The sequence below is a fragment of the Equus przewalskii genome, chromosome 6 (assembly GCF_037783145.1).
Source record: "Equus przewalskii isolate Varuska chromosome 6, EquPr2, whole genome shotgun sequence".
NCBI lineage: Eukaryota > Metazoa > Chordata > Mammalia > Perissodactyla > Equidae > Equus > Equus przewalskii.
This window is the reverse complement of record NC_091836.1, coordinates 34,255,681-34,267,971: the sequence shown is the minus strand read 5'-3', so window position 1 is coordinate 34,267,971 and position 12,291 is coordinate 34,255,681. Positions and strand designations below refer to the sequence as shown.

The 12,291-nt window shown below is 51.2% G+C and overlaps 1 protein-coding gene across 13 annotated transcripts in view; it reads right to left on the bottom strand.

The window, feature by feature from the left end:
- The window catches only part of PKNOX2 (PBX/knotted 1 homeobox 2), a 253,943-nt gene extending 250,581 nt beyond the window's left edge, over positions 1-3,362 (bottom strand). For 6 of the 13 annotated variants that reach the window (XM_070623377.1, XM_070623379.1, XM_070623373.1 and 3 more), the window contains exon 1: positions 3,120-3,226. The gene's annotated coding sequence lies outside the window, so the exon portion shown is untranslated. Of the gene's footprint in view, positions 1-3,119 lie in introns of all 13 variants that reach the window. The other 7 variants (XM_070623370.1, XM_070623375.1, XM_070623378.1 and 4 more) reach the window with 4 other exon arrangements.
- Between the last annotated feature and the right edge of the window lie 8,929 nt (positions 3,363-12,291).

Sequence of the window (12,291 nt, the reverse complement as noted above, 5' to 3'; positions counted from 1 at the left end):
ATCCTCCCCACTGGAGAGGGAACTCCAGGAGGCTCCCTCTTTTTAAACAGACCCATTTTGGAAGAGTAAAGGGGAGGGACTGGGCTTGCCACGGCCGCACAATAAAAGCCCTTTTTGAAAGCAGCACTTTCATTAACTTAAAGCAATCTATAGACTTAAAAGCAGAGAGCAGTAAACTCCCAGAAAGGATCATAAAACAGCCAGTCTCAAGTTGGGTACACTTCAGTGCAATTTGCACGAGGCATTTTACTGTGAGTGGTGGCCGGGCCCATCTCCCTCCAGTAACCCCCTGCCCCTTATTCTGAGCAGCTTCTCTTTCTCTGAGCTTTCCTGCCTTTCACGCTCACAAAGGGGAGGCGGTGACCGGGGAGTCTCCGTGGGGTCACGGCTCCCTCCCGCCCTCGGGCTCTCGGCGGGAGAGAGAGCGCACGAATTCCAAGCCTGCAAAACAACAGCCTTGGAGCTCCGCCGCCGGGCGGTCGCCGCGCCCCAGGCCGCAGCGGCCACTCGTGGGTCGCGCGTCTTCTGCGTCCCGGAAGCACCGTCCGGCTGCCCCAGCGAGGGGTGCGAGGGGTGCGGAGGGCCGGGAAGGTGGGCTCAAGATTGCAAGGAGGAAATTTCAAATATTCCACCCGTACACCCCCAACACACTCTGCTTCCCTAGTTGCCCAGAGGGATAACCTCCCTCCCGGGTCGGGACTTCTCTCCCATCCCCCGAACTAGGCCTCAGCCCTGGGGGGTGCGGCTCGAGTGGGAGATCACGAGTCCACAAAGAGAGGACCCCCCCTCCCTTCCCCCAAGGTCCTGAAGCCTCGCGAAAGCCAGAATGGCAGGGTAAGAGGGAGGGCTAGGGCTTTGCGTAATATATCTTGTGTTTGAACACCAACATTTTCTCAGATTTGGGGAGAGGGGTCGCCTAAACCTGCTTAAAATGAGAAGCTTTTGACTTCCACCAGTTGGAGAGCATTTGAAATCCGAAAAGTCAACACGATGGAGAAGTCCCGGGACAAGTGGGCCGAGGGTATGGGACCCGGAGCTCCCTCTTTTCCAGGCGGAACGTAGCACAGGCGGCCGGGCATGCGGGTTGCCGGGCTGGGGAACACCCGCAGCGCCTGCGGGTCAAGAGCTGATGGCTCCGGACAGGACGCCGGAGTTCGAGCCCGCCCTGCCCTGGACCTCAGCCCCGACTCCCCAGGCCCGATGCGCCACCTCGCTGCTGGCGCCCCCAGCACAGGCAGGGGCCCCTGCGAGCCACCCGCACCCGCCCGGCTGCGCTGCGTCCGCAGACCCCCAAGTGGCTTTCGGAGACCGAGCCGCCGGGGTTGGGTCCTCGGATCCACTCCGAGCCCTGTGAGGCTGCCCTGTCGCTTCACCCAGGACGTCCCCTGGATTTGTCCGCTTCCCGGAATCTTTCTCCTAGGACTTGGTACTGCGCGCAAATCCTCTCGTCCAGATCCGCTTTCGGGGAGAAGCAGCAGCAATTCGGGGCTCACCTGCCATGGCTCGGATCAACTACTTTCACCGCCTACCTAAACGCTTTTCCACCCACAGAGCGTGGGGACCCGCACGCGATCCTCCTTAAATTCCAATAGCCTCCACCCCAATAAAAAGCCGCGACCCCGCGGCTAAATCCTAAAAAACGCCACCCGTTCCTCCGACTCCAGCCTCTGACGTAACCCCGGGCCCTCAACTCCTACCTCCAGACCCCTGCTCTGGCCGGGGTGTAGATTCGATCCCTAGCTACTCAGCGGCCCTTCAATCCCGCTTCTGAAAACAGCCTGGATCATATAACCCAAACTCCAGCCGGGCTCTGAAGCCCAGTCTTAGAACTGATGCACAACCACCACTCACCCCCCGCCGCAGTCCCATTCGTAGCCCGGGCCTCCCCACCGCGAGGAACCTCGGGCTCTCGGGCTAAGAGCCCCCGGAAAGGGCGGCCCGCTTCGCTCGTTTCTTCTTCGGGTTCGGGCGTCAGGAGGGCCCCGCACGCCAAACCCGAAAGAAACGCAAAGTTTGCGCGGCAGACTCGGGACCCTGCCCCGTTCCCCTCAGCTCCCTGCTCTCGGGCGCTTTCTGGCCCCCCTCTTACGAACTCATGCCCTAGTTCTCGAGCCAGAGGACTCCCGAGTCCCAAGCCTCGCCATGGGTCCCTACGCCTCCCCCGATCTCACCAAAGACTCCCAACAATCCGCGGAAAGCCAGTAACCCTACAAATTCTCTCTCCTGCCCGGGCTAGGGTCCCTGAGCATAGCCCATGGGATGCCGGCTTCCCCGCCCCACAGCTCGGGTTCTCCTGTCCCCACTGATCTGCCTGCAAACCCTCACTCGCCCTGGCTCCCCAGGCCGGGCTGGACGGGGCCGCGGCTCCGTGCCTCCAGTCACCCGGGCCGCGTCTGGGGCTGCTCCCCCTTCCAACCGCTCGAAGGCAGCTTCAGGCTGGTGGCGCTGAGTAAGCGCCGGCCCAAAGGGCGCCCGAAGCCGGGAGAAAGCGAACCTGGCGCCGGCCCGCTGTTTCCAGCCGCGCTCGCGCAGCGCCCAGCCCCAAGCTGCCTGCACCCGGGCTCCGGCCCGCGCGCTGGTGCCTACTCGGGGGTCCCTCGGCGCTCCCGGCGCACAGCTCCCCTCCCGCCCGCTACTGGGTCTCGGGCCCGGGGCGGTCCGAGTCCGCAGCCCCGCTCCTCGCACCCGCGGACAATGCGCGCCCGGCCACGGGCCCGAGCGGGGCGAGGCGGCAGCGGCGGCGGCGGCGCTGCGCTCTGGCCCGGCCGGGGCGCGGGCGGGCCGCGCGGCTCTGGCCGCCTCCTCCCCGGCCTCGCCGCCACTCGCGCTTCTTCGCTCCGCGCTCTCCCGGCGCTTCCCGAGCTTCTCTCTGCACGCTCCCGCCGTCCCTCTCTGCTCCCTGCCTCCCTCCTCCCTGCTGCCTCCCTCTCTCTCCTCCCTGCTGCCTCCCTCTCTCCCTCTCTCCTCCTTGCCCTGTCGCAATGAATAATACTCTGGCTTGGGGACTGGAATAAAACACACGCGCTCTGAGGCAGCCGCCCGCAGCAGCAGCAGCCGCCGCCGCCGCGCCGCCGCCGCCTGCAAAAGCGTCTCTGACATGGAAATGAATGACAGCTTACCTGATGCCAATCTTCATCAGACTGACACCGGCGTGACAACACAGCCTATACTTCCCAGCACTGCTCGGGACGTCAGCGGCACAGGGACCCGCCCCCCGGAGCACCCCCCCTTCACACACCTCCCCTCTCCCCACTCCCCCTCTCTCCCCACCCCCCCATCACCCCCACCCACTCCCGGCCCGGCCGCTTCCAAGTCGGAGGAGCCGCTGGAGTGTCTCCCTCTACTGGAGGCTTTTCTAAGACGTCAGGCGCGGGCCTGCTCCTGCTGGCGGCGAGGCGGAACAGCGCAGGAGAGAAAGCCTCCGAACGGGAGGTTGCCTCTCAGTGAGGAAGGCAGCGGACCCCCAAGGATCTCGCGAACGCTGTCCCCGCCCCGGCGCCAAGTCCTCTTCAGCAAACAATTGAAGCAGAGTTTCAAGACATCTGTGCTGAGGGGGATGGAGATGAGGTGAAATTTTCTGTGCACCCCAAGAGAACTCGCCAGAAATTATGAAACTTAAAACTGGCAAGAAATCCTTCCCTCCACCCTCCACCCTCCCCCCCACCCCCATCCCATTCCTGCCTGACTGGCCTCATTTTTATGATTGCGTTTGAATAATTCTCATTACCCTGGCCCCAGAAAAGGTGCTCAGATGACACTCTGGTTAGTTATTCCTATTCTCAAGAGCTTTTTCTGCTATGGGCTTCCTGGGGCGTTTGGTTCACAGAGGGGAAGACTGTAATGGGGTGGGGCAGAGCGAGAGAGAGAAAAGGGTGTAGAGGCTTTGTCACTAAATCTCCTCTTTGCAAATGCCAGGCAAGCCTGTTCTAAGCCACTGCTATTTTCATTCCAAAAAGTCCCAGAGTTCTGGGGGTCAGCGCGGTGTAATATAAAGAGCAAGACCAGCTGGGCTGTTTCAGCCTGGGCCTGCTGGGTGGCTGTCTCTTCTTCAAGGAGGAAATTTGCCTAAGTGCCTTTTAAGAGGAAGAGCAGTGCAAGCGTGTGGGGTAGTACATATGTCTTCTTTCATTCCACAAAGACTACAGTCCTACTAAGTGCCAGGTGTAGGCTCTGGGCCTCCTACACATGCGGGCTTGACTCCATAACTTAGCACATGGCCCTCTACGTAAAGGGACAAGAGAACCCCTTCTTCCCCTTGAAATTTGCTCCTTGCTCCCCATAGAGGAGCCTTTCAGCCACAGTCAGGCAGCGATTGATCCTCTGACCCCAGGCCAGGCAGGGGGCCTGGATAAAGCCTAGACAAAGACACTGATGTAAGTGGGGAAAGCAGAAAGTGAAACCCAAGCAGGCCAGGTTTTCAGTAAAGAATGTGACCCGAGAAGTTGAAGGCTGCCCCTTGGCTCTTTCCAGGCCTCTGGGTCACTCCTCATCTGCCTCCATCACGGACAAGGATGAGAGTGATTAGCATTCCTCGGCTCAGAGGAGGCAACGGAGACCTTTTTTGCATCACATCCTACATACACTAAAGACTGTCCAGATCCTCCCAGTCCCCCCCAAACTCAACCTCCAAAGTTGCTGTGGAAGAAACTTCATCAAGAGCCCCCATTACAGATGGAGTTGAATCCTCTCACCTTCACATGGAACCTCCAAAGCCTTCACCAGGTGGATTTATGTCCCCCCAGCCTCTGATCTGTGGTCAGAGACTCTGGCTGCTGACAGCATAATCGCTATTATATATTATACATTGTATAATAATATAATAATAATGAATGCACTTGCCCTTTTTATGTAGTACAGAAGCGGCCAGATTCTCCACCCCAGAGGCTGGAGGTCAGGCTGCCATAAACTCTCCGAGGGAAGCCCTCTTCAAATATGGCAGGGGGGGAGGGGAAATCCATGTGCCCCTGCCTGAGACCCCTGGAGGGAGGGTTTGCTCTCTTTCCCAGGGCTCATAGCGCCACCGTTGCTGTTGCTTGCAGAGTCAGAGGGGAGAATTGGGCTGAATGTAAATACTTAACCCCATCAGAGAGGTGTCACTGAGCCATAAATAGTACTGCAGGCGAGAGCCATGCATCGCTGATTCACACTTGTCACGCCCCTCGTTCCCTAAAATCCAGTTCGCTGCCCCACTCTTTCTTGACACAGGAGATCCATGATGATGAGCTGTGAATTTTTGGAGTCTTTTAAAATACCATGATTTCCACTAATACCCTTTTGATGCTTTAAAATGCACGTGGCAATTTTAACGAAATTTTTAAAATTTTTCTAATTTGCAAAAGCTTAAAAAAAGATTGTCTAAAACGTAACCATCCTTCTAATAATCATTCAGAGTAATATTTGTCCTGCACCCACTGGAAGCTCATCTAGAGTTAAGGATAAAGAGCAGAAGCAAAGTCCAAGTGACAGCTCCTGTCCTCAGAGAGCCTTCATTCTAGTTGAAGACGACAAAGCACCAATATGTAAAACATTAACAATCATACAAGAACTCAACAAATGACACAAGCCAGTAAATAACTAATGAACAAATGAATCAACAATATGTCAAACTCCATGAGTCCCATATCTAAATGTTGGCTCTGTCAGTGAGTAGAGAAGGGATAGAGTGGAAATTAAGTCTGTAGAATTCACTTCAGATACTCTATAGTCTCTCCCCAGTTATTCTTCTGAGGATGAAAAGGGGAGGGAGAGGGGCACCCATGTCATATAAGTCACCAACACGTCAACATTATAATGGAACAGGAGTTCCTCCCAGTCCCAGTCACTACTTTTAAACGTTGGAGTTCCTGACGCTGCTGTTTTGGAGTTTGGAGTTCTGGGCGCTTGTCTCACACTCTTGGCACTTGATTTGTCTTTAGTACAAGCAACTAACACCAGCCCTGGGGTGTCTCCTGTGAGTTCCAGATACATGTAATCAATGGCCTAACTGAATCCTGCCTGTATCACCCTGTAAATAAAAATTTAAGACTTGTCTGTATTAGTCTGCTTGGCCTGCCATAACAAAATACAACAAATTAGGTGACCGACACAACAGAACTTTATTTTCTCACAGCTCTGGAGGCTGCAAGGCCAAGATCAAGGTGCCAGCAGGGTTGGTTCCTGGTGAGACTCTCTTCCTAGCTTGCACATGGCACCTTCATGCTGTGTCCTCATATGGCCTTTCCTCTTTGTGCACCAGAAAGAGAGCGCTATCTCTGGTGACTCTTCTTCTTTTTGCAAGGACCCCAGTCCCATTGGGTTAGGGCCTCACCCTTATGACCTCATTTAACTTTAATTACCTCCTTAAAGCCCCATCTCCAAATACAGTCACATTGGGAGTTAGAGCTTCAAGATGTGGATCTGGTGGAGGGGACACAATTCAGTCCATAACACTGTCCACGTCCCAGTTCCCTGTATTCTCAACTTAATTATTTTGATGAGTCTTGATAGATTGTGATTTCCTTGGGGATGGGGACAATATCTCATTTCATCTTGGAAGCCTTAGAACCTGGTACAATGCTCGGTCCAGAAAACATATTAAAGAAACACTTGTTGAGTTGAATTAAATGGAACTTATTTCTCCATCATTGCCCCAGTAGTTGAGCGACTTATCACCAGTCACCTGGAATATTTTGATGATTTCCTAACTAGTCCAACACCTCCAACACCTCCAATATCCCGATACTTCCTATACACTATCACCAGAATGTTCCTACTAAAACAAAAGTTGGATCACACCTTGGTTTACCCTCAAAATCCTCATTTCCATTTCCATTTGAAAGCTCAAAATCCAGCTTCCCATTGCCTATAAGATTTAGCCTAATATGTTTACTGGGGCTTATAATAAAAAGAAGAGCCTTGAATGCCACGTTCCTTAGCATGGCATCCAAGTTCCTCCTCCTGATGTGGCCCTGATCTGCCTTTCATGCTACTCTCCTATATTGCAGCCTGCGTCTCTCCAACTCCACCTTCAGGGGTTCCCAGGGCTGGCCCATGGCCTTCCTGCATGAGGATCCCCTGGGGAACTTCTTTATAGTTCAAGGTTCCTGGTTCCACCCCGGGAGAAAGCTGGTCTGGAGAAGGGCCTGGGAACTTGTATGTTAAAGTCTGCTGCATGAGAAGAATGAGAAGACGAGCCACAGAATGGGAGAAAATATTTGCAAAACACACCTGATAAAGGACTGTTATCCAAAATATATAAAGAACACTTAAAATTTAACACTAACAAAACGAACAACCTAATTAAAAAATGAGCAGAAGATCTGAACAGACACCTCACTAAAGAAGATATACACCTCACTAAATAAGCATATGAAAAGATGTTCAACATCACGAGTCATCAGGGAATTGCAAATTAACACAACACTGAGATACCACTATACACCTGTTAGGACACTGACAACACCAAATGCTGGCAACGATGTGGAGCCACAGGAACTCTCATTCATTGCTGGTGAGGATGCAAAATGGTACAGCCACTTTGAAAGACAGTGTGGCAGTTTCTCACAAAACTAAATATACTCTTACCACATGATCCAGCAATTGTAATCCCTGGTATTTACCCAAATGAATTGAAGACTTCTGTCCATACAAAAAATTGCACACAGATATTTCTAGCAACTTTATTCATAATTACCCAATCTTGGAAGCAGCCAAGACATCCTTCAGTAGGTGAGTGGATAAATAAACTATGGTACATCCAGACAATGGAATATTTTTCGGCACTAAAAAGAAATGCCATGAGAAGACACGGAGGAACCTTAAATGCATATTACTAAGTGAAAGAAGCTAATCTGAAAAGGCTGCATACTATAGGATTCCAACCATATGACATTCTGGAAAAGGCAAAACTGTGGAGACAGTAAAAGGATCAGTGGTTGCCACTGATGGGGGGCAGGGTGGGAGGGGATGAATAGGCAGAACACAGAGGATGTTCAGGGCAGAGAAACTACTCTGTATGATACTATAACAATGGATACCTGTCTTTATATATTTGTCCAAACTCACAGAATGTACACCACCAAGAGTGATTGCTACATAGGTTCATCACTTATAACAAATGTTCCATTCTGGTGGGGGATGTTGATAATGGAGGAGGCTGCGGGTGACATGGAGACAATCTCCATACTTTCTGTTCAATTTTGCTGTGAACCAAAAATTGCTCTAAAAAATAAAGTTTATTAATTTTCTCAAAAGCACTGCAATGGAGAGGTTTGGGCACTTTCCCCCAGCGCTCACTGAAGCCAGCACACCCCGTGTGCTCTCAGCCCTCCCTGCACTTGCTCTTGCTGTTCCTTTAGCCTTGACTTTTCTTTCCCCCTTTCCCTACCTTCCAAAATTCTGTCTGCTGTTAAGACTTAGCTGAAATATCACCTCTTTTCAAAACTTCCTTGGCTCCCCAGGCAGAGAGCATCAGCTTTGGAGTCACGTGGACCTGGCTCAAAGCTTCACTCTGACACAAAATGCTATAGTCATGTATCTGGGAGGTTCCTGACACTCTTCAAGTCTCAGTTTCCACCTTTGTGAAATGAGGATGATCATCGTCTCCAACTCATGAGCCCGTGGGGATTAGATGAAATAATGAAGGCAAGAGCTCAGCACAGTCCCTGGCACACAGGAGGCTCTCTAATAAACAGAGCCATTAGATTTAAGAGCCCTGACCCAGGGCTTCCGGGGCACCTGCCTGCGCCTTTATTACAGTGCCTGTTTAATTGGCCTGGGGAGGGAAGACAGTGTTTACTGAGAATGCTGACAGCTCTGAAGGCTGTAAACACAGACACTGGGAGCGAGGAGGAGGTGGGGGGGTGGGGGGTGCTTGCTCTCTGCCTAAGGCTCCTTCCTGACCCTGGAACCAGTGGGACTGTGGTGCTCAGGGCACCACGGCAGAGCGAGGAAGATTCCATTCTTGATTAAATGCATAAGGGCGCACCCCTTGGAGATGGGGGTTGGGGGGGAGGACCTGTGCAGTATGCAAACTCAGATACTATAAATCCTCTGAAGGGTGGGGCTCCAGGACTCTGCTCTGAGCTGCAAGTTGGGGTGTCTAGGCCCCTTGGCTGTCTCTGATTCTCTTTTTTTTGACCCTGGGAAAGTCTTGCTGCTCCCCCATTCTACCCCCGCCCTCTGAAGCATGGAGGATGAAGCCTGTCCTCTGGGCACACGATAGGCAATTAATTGGGTCGTGTCTCTAACCGGCTTCTTTAATATAGGAGCAATGTAGTCCCCAAAGCCTTTCAAAAGCCCCGTCTTTCCTATGGTACTGATGTACATATGGGAAGTCTCTTCAAGCACTGTCTCCTCCCCATGGCTTACTTCTCCCAACTGCCCTAACACAACACGCACACACACACACACACACACACACACCGCGCGCGCGCGCACTATATACAAACTCTTCAGGGAGCTGCCCGGCCCTGGCTCAGAAGAGAGGCTCTGAGGAAAGCAGGAAAGGAAAGAAAAGAGTTTTGAGTGATTCTGCAGTTCTTTCCAGGTTCTAGCAAGGGGTGGGCAGTATCACAGCCAGTTTGAAAGAACCGAGAAAGAGAATACCGGGAGAGAAAATTTAGACTGTAAAGTGCTATGATGACTTCCAAAAAGAGCCACTTGTGGGAAATGGCTCCCCAATCATTTGGCCACAAAAATTTTAGAAAGAAAGATATAAACCTGTACTGTCCAACACAGGAGCCACGGCCACAACTTGCTACTGAGCGCTTGAAACGTAGCTGGTCCAAACTGAGATGTGCTGTAAGTGTACCATCCATAATGGATTTAGAAAACTTAGTATAAAAAAAGAGTGTAAAATATTTTGTTAATAATTACTTTATATTATTAGATATTGAAATTATAATATTTTGGATACATTGAATTAAATAAAAAATAAGCTATTAAAATATTTTCACCTGTTTCTTTCACCTTTTTAATGTGGCTACTAGAAAATTTAAAATTACTATGTGACTTACATTCTATTTTTATTGAAGCCTCTCCCCTGGGCTTCATTTTTGTCCAGGTGCAAATTATATTGGGATGCTGAAACCTTTCTCATTTATCGTGGATCACTCTGGCTCACCAGCTCTTCAATCTACCCCACTTCCCGCCAACACCACGCAGGACCAGTTGAGGGGTGATGGGGTGAGGGGAGGCCACTAAGACTCTCAGTGCCTCCTCCCTCACACCGCAGAGGTTGCTAAGATCTGCCATCCTCCACCCCCAGGCTTTCATGGAATTTTGAACCATCTACTCCAAAACAAAGCCTTCTTCTCCTACCTGTACTAGAGGACCCACCCCTGAACCCCTCATCCCCCGTCTCCTTTTCAATCACCTCATCACTATCGCAACTGCCACCCTTGTTATCACTGTCCTCTCCCTTGGCCCTATCTCCATTCCTCCCACCCTCATCATCACCACCTCTCACACAATTGCCCTGCATCCTTCTGCCCGTCCAACGGACCATCTCCTCCCTGTCTCCAAGGAGGAGCCCTATCAGCATTTGTTGCCTTTGATGCTGCGTCCAGCCTCTAAGCCCTCCTAAGCTGAGAGTTTTGCATGGCTGGGCTCCCAACTTCATTCTGGCAGCTGAGACCTACAGTAGCCAGATTGCAGGACTTGGAGAACCAAGGAACAACTCTGGGATGGGGTGAGGCCACATTCCTCGCAGAAGCTGATGCTGCTTATCACATTGTTGAGGTAGGATACAGAAGAGTGACCAAATGAGGAAGCAACCTATTCAGCACAGGGAGCATGGTTTGCTTAGCAAGGAAGAACAAAACAAAGCACCACCAAATATAAGAGCTAATATGTACTGATGAGGCTCAGGGCCAGACTCCACGCTAAGTGAGCAGCGCGCACTGCCTCATCAGATCCCTACGGCACCCCCATGAGGCTTAGATAAGGGGAGTAACTTTTGTCACCTGGTGTGGACTTGGGCGGGCTCCCTCCAGAACCCGCACTCCAAACCACTGTTCTGCACTGCTTCGTCATAAAGCATAAACGTTCACTCCATCATCCACTCATTCATTCACCAGTCACTCATTCAGCACCACACACTGACAGCCTCTGAGAAATGCACCAGCTCATTGGTTCTCCTTCAGCTTCTAGGCTGGCCAGGCACATGCTAGACACTTGGGCTGTAAAGATGAATAAATCACAATCCCTGAACTCACAGAGATCATACAGGTTTTCAGGGGCCAAAAGAGATTTGGAAAAGCCTAACTCTACCTGCAGACCCCATTCCCATTCTACTGGTGGAGAAAGTGAGGCCAGGTAGAAGGGGCAAGGTTGTGGTGAGTGTTAAATCTCTCCTGACTTAATGTGGTAAGTAAGAGCCTGGATTCTCTAACCAAACCAGGCTTTGTCATCCAGCCCCACCCTTCCCTGGAGATTTTGCAGACATGCTCTGTCACTGCTTGGCTACAGGTCCTCTTGACAGACTCAGCATGTCTTCTTCTGCCTTCATCCCCATTGGCTGCTATGGCAATTCACAGCAGGAATGTCCAGGCTCAAGTCAAAACTCATCCTTTCTAGAAACTCTACTTAATTCAGGATGCCCATCTCCTGTATCCTTCTGAATTTGTGTGCTCACATGTTCCCTATAGTAGTATACACTTGCATGCCGCTTTGTACATGTTCTTAAATTTCAAATATGTATGCATTAGCTCCCCAAGCACACTTTGAACTTCTTAACGGCAAGGACTAAGTGGTTCTTTCATATCTTACCTTGTCCTTCCCAATCTCAGCATTTGGTAGCAACAGAGCCTATTTGAATGCTGATGGCTTGATCTATTGTGCGCAGACATGATTGTGTGTATGTGTGTATGTGTGTGTGTGTGTGTGTGTGTGTCTATCTGGGTAGTATCCTGAATCAGTATGTATAGCAGGGGTGTTTCTGCATACAAGCATCAGCATAAGCACATGCACGTGTATGTGTGGATGAATTCTCCAGTTATTACAGTTATGGAAGCTTAGACACACATCAGCACAATCCATCAATTTCCAGACGTTAGCTCTCATGATAATTTCCTGCCAAATCTTGGAGTTGCAATTAAGAAAGTAGATAATTTGAAACATTTTCCTCTGCATGTTGAGATGGATTATAATCCTAATTTGATAAAGACTCTTAATGACTCATTAGCCACCCTTGGCTTCTCCTCAGGTCAGCCAACTTCCCAGGCGCTAGGAGGCAGCAATGCTCAGGCCATTACATGTTATTGCTTCTGCAGCACAAACACAAAAAACACAACAAAGCCACAGCTACACCGC